Below are 10022 nucleotides of genomic sequence, written 5' to 3'. Positions count from 1 at the left end.
ATAACTTAAAATTACAACTTACTTGACCCAGGGAATGGCCTCATCACAATTTGTTAATATCTAGTGCCTCATGCGTTGCACATATGTCTTAGGAATGGTCTCCAAGGTAAATCCTTTCTTAGTATAGTCAATGTTGCCAAATATGCTTAGACTAGATGGTGGTTCATTTACGGCGGCACTTTTGTGTCTCTCTGGACGGTTCATCTTGGTGACAACATCTTCCAATAAGCGAGAGCAAAATGTCATGCACTCCTCTAAGATATATCCCTCAACTATTGAACCTTCAGGGTACGCTTTGTTCCGCACATAGCCTTTAAGCGTACGTAGATACCTCTCAATTGGGTACATCCATCTATAGCATACAGATCCTCCTAGTTTAGCCTCTTCAGCAAGATGAACCGGCAAATGCATCATGATATAAAAGAAAGCTGGTGGGAAGATCATTTCAAGATGACAAAGAGTTTCTCTAATCGAAATGCTCAGTTTATCTAACTCTTCAGTGCTCAACTCCTTTGAACATATTGCATTGAAGAACCTACTAAGCTCAATAAATGGGATAACAACCTCTTCTGGCAATATGTTACGTACTGCAATGGGTAATAGTTTTTGGAATATAACGTGACAGTCATGAGTTTTAAGTCCAGAAATCTTACACCTCGTCATGTCCACGCATCTCTTGATATTAGAGGCATAACCATCAGGCATCTTCACACCTTGAAGAAATTTACATAAATATGTCTTCTCATCCGGGCCCAGAGAGTACAATGCAGGAGGCAAAGTGTACTTGTCATTCTTCACCAAAGGATGTTGATCCTTTCTCATGCCCAATTCTTCCATGTCAAGGCGAGCCTTTTCGCTATCCTTTGATTTACCAGCCATGCCAAGCAAAGTCCCTAGTACGCTCTCACAAATGTTTTTTTTCAATATGCATCACATCCAAATTATGCCTTACAAGCAATGTTTCCCAGTACGGCAATTCAAAAAAAATACTTTTCTTCCTCCAGTTGTGCCATCTGGTTTCTTCCTCACGTTGCTTCCTCTTTTTTGAGGCGTTCCCAAATGTCACTTGCTCAAAGCTTTCATACTGCTGCAGCACCTGTTCACCAGTCAACGGTACTGGAGCCTCCCTGGTTTCCACCTTGTTGTTGAAGCTAATCTTGTTGCGGCGCCACTTGTGGCCCATTGGCAAAAAACGGCGATGACCCATGTAGCAGTGCTTGGACCCAAATTTCAACCATAAATAGTCAGTATCCTTATTGCAGTATGGACATGCAAACTTGCCTTTTGTGCTCCAGCCAGATAGCATGCCATATGCAGGAAAATCATTAATTGTCCAAAGTAGAACTGCATGCAGAGTGAAATTCTTTTTCACCTTTGCATCCCATGTCTCAACACCTTTTACCCAAAGAACTTATAGCTCATCGATTAGGGGCTGCAAATATACATCTATGTTGTTGCCTGGAGATTTTGGCCCTAGTATCAACATTGACATCATCCAGAACGGTTGTTTCAAACACAACCAAGGAGGCAAATTGTAAGGTATTAGGATCACAGGCCATTCATCATCCCAAATGGATTAAAGCCATCAGATGCAAGACCCAACCTTACATTATGAGGATCCAATGCAAAATCCTCATACTTTTCATCCACGTGCTTCCATGCCATGGAGTTAGCAGGGTGTCGCATTTTTCCATCTTGGACCAGTCCCTCCTTATGCCAACGCATATATTTAGATGTGCTCGCTCTCATGTATAACCTTTGTAGACAAGGAGTAACCAAAAAATACCTCAAGATTTTCTGTGGAACACACTTCTTCGGTGCAGCATCACTACTCGACGCCTCCTTTTCACTTGAATTAGTCGTTTGCCATCTAGACTCACCACATGTTGGACATGTATGCATGTCAACGTATTCCTTCCGAAATAAAACACAATCATTGATGCATGCATGTATCTTTTGATAGTCCAGGCCAAGATTACGGACTACCTTTTGCACTTTCTCTAAAGTGTCCGGAACACAGTGGCCTTCAGGAAGCACAAGCGAGAACAACTGAAGCATGGCCTCTAATGCACCGTTACTAAGACCAAACATGCACTTTATCTGAAATAGCCTGACAATGAAAGATACCTTAGTAGCCTCCTTGCAACCTGGGTAAAGTTCCTTCCGCGCCTCTGTTAATAATTTAAAGAATGTCTTGGCACTTTCATTCTGCTCTTCAGTTTCACTACCCATGATGTCTCCATGTATTGCACCAGTGATTAGTGAAGAAACTAGATCCCTCATAGAATCACAGTCACCTGTTGCACCGTCATTGCCAACCCCTTCACTAATGCCCTCAAATGAATTCTTTTCTTCTCCTTCCCCTTGGATAAAACTTTCAGAAAACCCTCTAAAAATCAAATGAGTTCTAACTTCTTTAATTGTTCGGTAGGACATTGTACGACATCTCGTACATGGACAGGGTGCCGTTTCTCCTTTAGATGTACCAGCAAATGTAGCCTCTATAAATTTCTTGAATCCTTTTTGCCACTCTTCTATTCGTTGTGGTAGGCGCATCCAAGACCTATCATCACGCGAAGACATGCCCCTCAATCTTTTCAATTAAAATGATACACTAATTAAAGTGATCAATGGCCTGCATATACAACAATGAAAAAGGCACTCAATTAAATAAATCTATAATACAAATGTGTGTTTATACATAGAGCCCTTTGAATTCTTTGCCAACAGACAAGCAGTTTGAGAAATTGTGTGTTTATAAATTCCTAATTATTAGATATTCTCTACTGATGTCTACTGTATCTGCGCTACATCTCACTTCTGTTGGAAAATAACAACTTTATTTAACACAACGCACAAAAATTTAGCTAAATTAGCAGCAGATTTATTTTACTTCCTAATCTAAACTCACCAACACATGACGAACGGCGGTCCTTTGCCTTCCTCCTCTTGCTGTCGCGCAAGTTTTTAATTAAATTGAAACTACAAATGATATAAATTTCTTAAATCCTTTCTGCCACTCTTCTGTTTATTCTGGCAGGCGCATCCAAGACCTATAATCATGCAACGACATGCTTCCAAATCTTTTTTCAATGAAAGTGACACAAATTAAAGTGATCTATGGCCTACATTTATGACAAAGAAAAAGGCACACAATTAAATTAATCTGTAGTAGAAACAGGTAACTAGAATGGGCTTTGTCCAGAAAAACAAAAAAAAGAATTTTTTGCAAAATTACTATAAAATCTTCACTGCGGGGCCCTAAGAGACAACATCGTGTCCTCTGACTTTTTGGTCATCGGACAAGCAGCTAAAAAAATTGTGTGTACAAATTTCCAATTAGATGTTCTCTTTAACCAGGGCCCTCTGCCGGAACTTTTGTTTGGTCATGTTTACCCTATAGTACTACATCTCAATTCTATTTAAAAAAGCAACTTATTTAACACAAAGTACACAAATAGTCCTAGTAGGTTTGCAGCAGATTTAATTTACTTCCTAATCTAAACTCACCTGCACACGACGAACAACGTCTATCCTTTGCCTTTCTCCTGCTGCCGCTCAAGCTATAATGTTTAACGAAAACTGCAAACGACAGAGAAAAATAGTCTTGGCACCATCTCCAATCCTGTCCATTGATGCGGTAAACAGTAATAATATAAGCAGTATATTTAATTTACAATACCTAATCTAAAGTCACCTGCAGGTAGTACGTCCGTAGTCGATCTACTGCAGGGCAAATTGATCAGCTGCAGCCGCAAAGCCACACCGGCTAGGTGCACTCTTGCCCGCCGGCCGGCCAGCCGCACTAGCTGCTCTGCTCATGATGGTGCGCTGCCTGGTCGCCCCTTCTCCGTGTGTCACCCGTCTCGACCACGGCGCCACTGCAGTATACTAGATCGATATCATGAAATCGAACAAGTCCCGATCAATCTATTCTTTTCTTTGCGGGCCCAGGTGCTGGTTATTTGGGTCCACCTACATATTGAGCCAGCGAAATATATCTTGTTGCAATACGATGATTTATTGCCACAAATTAAATTAGCATATACCAAAAAGTATAATCGGTGGCAATAGCATCATCTTCATGCAACCACTAAATTTTTTGTTGCAATATAGATAAATGTATTGCAATGCACGTGAGGATTTAATGCAATGCAACAAATTCGTAGCAATATCATTTACTACTCGTAACCACTTTGAATTTGGTGGCAATAACCTTTATATATTGCAACAAAAATAAAAATTATAACAACGGATAATAAATGTTGTAAAATTATCAGCTACTCACAACCATATTTCAAATGGTTGCAATTGCATCAATCATTTGCAACGGAATTACAAAATAGTTGCAATAACACCTATCTAATGCAACATATTTTATGTTGTTGCAATGTGTTCCATGGCATTAGCCCTAAAATCTAGTAGTGCTCCAAGCTACCCGGCTCAGCCCACCTTTCTGCGTTTCCAACTTGGTCGGGCGGTCCCAAGCATTGGAAGGGCACGAGTCCTCCAAGCTACCCGGCTCAGCCCACCTTTCTGCGCCTCCAACTTGGTCGGGTGGGCCCAGGCATTGGAAGGGCATGAGTCCTCCAAGCTACCCGGCTCAGCCCACCTCTCTGCATTTTCAACTAGGTCGGGCGGGCCCGGGCATTGGAAGGGCATGAGTCCTCCAAGTTACCCGGCTCAGCCCACCTTTGTGCACTTTCAACTTGGTCGGGCGGGCTCGGGCATTGGATGGGCATGGAGTCCTCCAAGCTACCCGATCCCAGCCTACTTTTCCGCACCACCGACCCCGACAACCTATCGGGCCTAGAACCGTTCCAAGAAGGCAGGACCCTCGATTCCTCGACGACTACGACGCCCTCGCGAGGGCACTCGGTGACCCGCCAACGACTACTTTGACTACACAGCTAGTTAGGAGAGGGAATCACACCACCAGTGACTAGTTGGAATTGATTCCGACTAGTCAGGTTTCATCAACAAACCAGCGCGGCTTCATCAAGAAGCAACACGGCTTCGTCGGCAATTACCCACGAATCAAGATCGATAACTATCCATGCTCGTCTGGTTTCTACGCTCTGGGGCTGGGCGCAACAAGGTGGCTACCCATGTGAAGACTGAGACCCGATTCAATAAGGTTTTACGGAGATCTTTAGGGAATTTCTTTAACCATTGTCTTGAGTTTTATCTCGAAACCAGAGTTTTTTCCTAAAGAATTCATTCAACTACTTGGACAGGGGATCAAGGAGTTTACCCAAAATAGGGCTTGTTCGTTCATCCATATTTCAACGCCGTACGAACTATCTTGACACGCCCAAGGAATTCTTTCCAGCTCACCGAGACATCTTCGCATGGCAACATACGACTTGTTTTGGCCCGCCCAAGGAGTTCCTTTGGGCTAGCCGAGTAATCTTTGCACAACGACTACTTTCATAATAACGCATGTGCAGGATTGCATTGTCACTTCCTTTGGGCCAACCGAGATATTTTCGCATGGCAACATACGGCTTGTCTTGGCCCGCCCAAGGACCTAATAAAGATCAAGTGCAGGACCTTGTCATCACCTCCTTTGGGCCAACCGAGACATCTTTGCATGGCACCATACGACTTGTCTTGGCCCGCCCATAGAACTGATCACCCCACATGAAGGACCTCGTCATCAATCCCTTCGGGCCAACCATGACATTTTCGTAAGTCAACATGTGAATTCTCATGGTCCGCCCAAGGAATCGACCGAAACTACCAGCAAGATTTATTTCTTCCTTGCTAATTAACTTCCAGTCACCTTCACATACTTCCAGTACAACTCCGTTCTACTGGTTTACGACCGGTATTACGCGCAAGTTTGCTGAAGGGGCCTCGCTCCCATACTTCCAGTAACAGATTGCTAGTTTTCGACTAGTATTGTACGTTACAAAAGTGCTTCGCTCCCATATTTCTAGTACAACTCCGTTTACTGATTCACGACTGGTATCCATGCAAGTTTACTGAAGGAGCCTCGCTCCCATAGTTCCAGTAACGCTTAGATTACTAGTTTTTGACTAGTATTCTATGTTACTAAAGGGGCTTCGCTCCCATATTTCCAGTATAACTCCATTTACAGGTTCACAACTCATATCCATGCAAGTTTACTGAAGGGGCCTCGCTCCCATACTTCTAGTAACGCTTAGATTACTATTTTCTGACTAGTATGCTATATTACTGAAGGGGCCTTACTCTCATATTTCCAGTACAACTTTGTTTATTAGTTCACGACTGGTGTCCGTGCAAGTTTACTGAAGGAGCCTCGCTCCCATACTTCCAGTAACACTCTGATTACTAGTTTCCAACTAGTATGCTATGTTACTGAAGGGGCCTTACTCCTATACTCCCAATACAACTCTGTCTACTGGTTCGCGACTAGTATACGTGCAAGTTTGCTGAAGGACCTCGCTCCCATACTTCTAGTAACAGATTACTGGTTTCTGACTAGTATGCTATGTTACTGAGGGAGCCTCGCTCCCATATTTCCAGTACAACTACGTTTACTAGTTCATGACTGGTATCCGTGCAAGTTTACTGAAGGGGCCTCTCTCCCATACTTCCAGTAACGCTCTGATTACTAGTTTTCGACTAGTATGCTATGTTACTGAAGGGGCCTTACTCCCATACTTCCAGTACAACTCCATCTACTGGTTTACTACTAGTATACATGCAAGTTTGCTGAAGGGGCCTCGCTCCCATACTTTCAGTAAAAAATTACTAGTTTCCGACAAGTATGCTGTGTTACTGAAGGGGCCTCGCTCCCATATTTCCAATACAACTCCATTTACTAGTTCACAACTGGTATCCGTGCAAGTTTACTGAAGGGGTTTCGCTCCCATATTTTCAGTAATGCTCTTATTACTAGTTTCCAACTAGTATGCTATGTTACTAAAGGGGCCTTGCTTCCATACTTTCAGTACAACTCTATCTGCTGGTTCACGACTAGTATACATGCAAGTTTGCTGAAGGGGCCTCGCTCCCATACTTCCAGTAACAGACTACTAGTTTCCGACTAGTATGCTATGTTACTGAAGGGGCCTCACTCTCATATTTCCAGTACAACTCCGTTTACTAGTTCACGATTGGTATCCGTGCAAGTTTACTGAAGGAGCCTCGCTCCCATACTTCCAGTAACGCTCTGATTACTAGTTTCCAACTAGTATGCTATGTTACTGAAGGGGCCTTGCTCCCATACTTTCAGTACAACTCCGTCTACTAGTTCAGGACTAGTATACGTTCAAGTTTGCTGAAGGGGTCTCACTCCCATACTTCCAGTAACAGATTACTAGTTTCCGACTAGTATGCTATGTTACTGAAGGGGCCTCACTCCCATATTTCCAATACAACTCTGTTTACTAGTTCACGACTGGTATTCGTGCAAGTTTACTGAAGGGGCTCACTCCCATACTTCCAGTAACGCTCAAGTTACTAGTTTTCGACTAGTATTCTATGTTACTGAAGGGGCTTTGCTCCCATACTTCCAGTAACGCTCAGATTACTAGTTTTTGACTAGTATTCTATGTTACTAAAGGGGCCTCGCTCCCATACTTTCAGTATTACTTCGTTTACTAGTTTTCGACTAGTTATACATTGGGTTTACTGCAAGGGCATTGCTTCCAACATGGTTTCATGTATATCAGTTACAATATCCTTTTATGTTTACCTTGCAGGGGACCTGATCTGGACCGTGCTGCTGGGTGAGTCGGATTCAACTCCGACTAGTTGGCTTCATCAACAATCGCCAACGACTACTTTGACTCCTCGAGAATGCTCGACTACACGTTGCAGACTATAATGACTACTCGTCGGATTCGATTTCGACTAGTTGGGTTCATCAACAACAGTCGGCGACCACTTGACATCGTGAAGACTGCACGGCGACACGCTGGCGACTACTTCAGCTACTCGTTTCGCCTGTAAGACTAGTCGGAGACGACTGTGCTTGGTGACACACTGGTGGCTACATCGACTATTCGTCTCGCCTACCAAACTAGTTGGAATCGACTCCAACTAGTCAGCTTCATCGACAGTTCAAGATTCAGCAGTAACTTGGCCAATGCCTAGGCTCGGAGGCTGGCGCTACCGACTATTAGGTGTATCATGTGTGACTCATCTAGCTCCCAGGCTTGGGGGCTGGATACGACACGGCTCTCGGAGAACAAGGTTTGATTTGAGCGGTAATTTAGGGCGTTTTTGGTGAAGTTATTTGTTTAACCATTTTTTTCAAGGAATGCTTCCTGAAAAAAGTGGTTTTCTGAATTTACTGAACCAATTTGCCTATTTTAACCATCAAATCTTTATTGTCATATGATGCATGCCATGATTCTTTGGATCATTTATTCCAAACCTTGGGGATTTGGATTCATGGCTCAGGGGCTGCGGGACACGTGTCATCAGCGACTTATTTTTCAAATCTGTTGGAAGATAAGGTCAGAAGACTCAAGATTAAATTCACCCTTAGCCTGATTCTACAAGTCAACCTAAGGCTTGAGGGCTACTTCATATGGAGTGCGAGTTTAAACGCACCCCATATAAAAGAAGACTTGACAATTACTCGAGGCATCAGCACCTCACAGGCTCGATGCAGCCAAGGAAGTACTCGGAAGACACCTTCAAGATGGAGTTCGGGAGAACTCGAGGATGCCTTCAAAAGTACTCGGACGCCTACAGTACTCGACTACGAAGAGCTCAGGGGCTTGTCAAAGCTGGGCCTACGGGACTGCGCACATGGCCTACATATTACAGGATAAGGGGTGGGACATGGCTCACGCCCTACACTGGTTGTAACTACTCATACAGTAGTAAAACTAGTTAGACACAGTAGCAAACTACCCTAAACCTACTCGGGTAGGACTCTAGGGCCCGTATCCGACTAGGACTTCCATATAACCCTGTCCCCCCAGACTATATAAGGGTGGATAGGGACCCTCAAGTAGGGAGCATGAGGGAGAACTCGTGCCTCATGCGAGGAGATCACCCGATCACCACCTAAGGCAATACAAACCACAGGATGTAGGGTATTACGCTCTCGGTGGCCCGAACCTATCTAAACCTTGTGTTCCTTGCACCTTCGAGTTCCCGATCCCGGTGACACCCTACCTACAAACTCATCACCTCGACGGTATCCCTCGGTGGGCGTAGCGGTAAAACACCGACACTAACCAGCTGATCTAGTCCTCGACCAATCAAAGGTAAATAAAACACTTCAAAAGTAGATGGCGGCCAAAGACAATTCTTTGGAGACCATTCATGCTAAGATGGATGGCATCTCTTCCGCTATCAAGAACCAACTAAGCTTCAACAAGATGCTTTAAACTCAACTAGCTCAGCTGGCTGTTGCTGTTCCTTCTGCTAAGACACGAAAGATTCCGGGGTAACCTAAACCCACCCTTGAGAGTGTCAACGCGGTGACCACTAGATGGGCTAAGCCGTCCTGGAGGTTATTTGTCACTAAGCATGCAGAGAAGCTGTTATCACCATAATTTGACTGGGCCAAAGGATGGGCCGAGAGCAACATGGGCTGAAGGAAGTCATCGTAATAGTCTGCAAATCGGCTTCTGAGCGAACGTGTCAAGGGCCAGGATGGCCGTGTATCTAAGAATTGTTTAAATATAGTAAGTTAGTGATTGTACCGTAATCAGCTAGGATTAATTAGAAAAATATTAAGTTTCTGGACTATAAATATGTATCGTGATATTCAATCAAGAAAATCAACCATTCACAACAAACTCTCGGCGCATCGCCACCCCTTCCCAAGGACTTTTTTCCAGGTAATCATCATGCTGCTCCGATCATGTTCCGTATGGTTGGAGCAGCGTTGCTTTTGTCTGTTTATCATTGTGTTTTCTCGTACTGAAGTGTTTTTGATGGCGAGCAACACTAGTTATCTTAAACGATTATGATGCTGCATTGGTTTTGAATAGTAAATCCATGTTTTGCTTGCTGCTCGTAACCGTTTAGCTGCTCTTGTACGTGATCTCGGGTGCAAGGGCAGCGCC

The 10022-nt window shown here is 43.8% G+C and overlaps 1 pseudogene; it reads right to left on the bottom strand.

Moving 5' to 3' along the window:
- Positions 1–904: 904 nt before the first annotated feature.
- Positions 905–2436, bottom strand: LOC112890331 (annotated as a pseudogene).
- Positions 2437–10022: the final 7586 nt, after the last annotated feature.

This window comes from Panicum hallii, chromosome 4, assembly GCF_002211085.1.
Source record: "Panicum hallii strain FIL2 chromosome 4, PHallii_v3.1, whole genome shotgun sequence".
In the NCBI taxonomy this organism is placed as follows: Eukaryota; Viridiplantae; Streptophyta; class Magnoliopsida; order Poales; family Poaceae; genus Panicum; species Panicum hallii.
The sequence above is the reverse complement of the archived record's forward strand: the minus strand, read 5'-3'. Positions and strand labels throughout refer to the sequence as shown.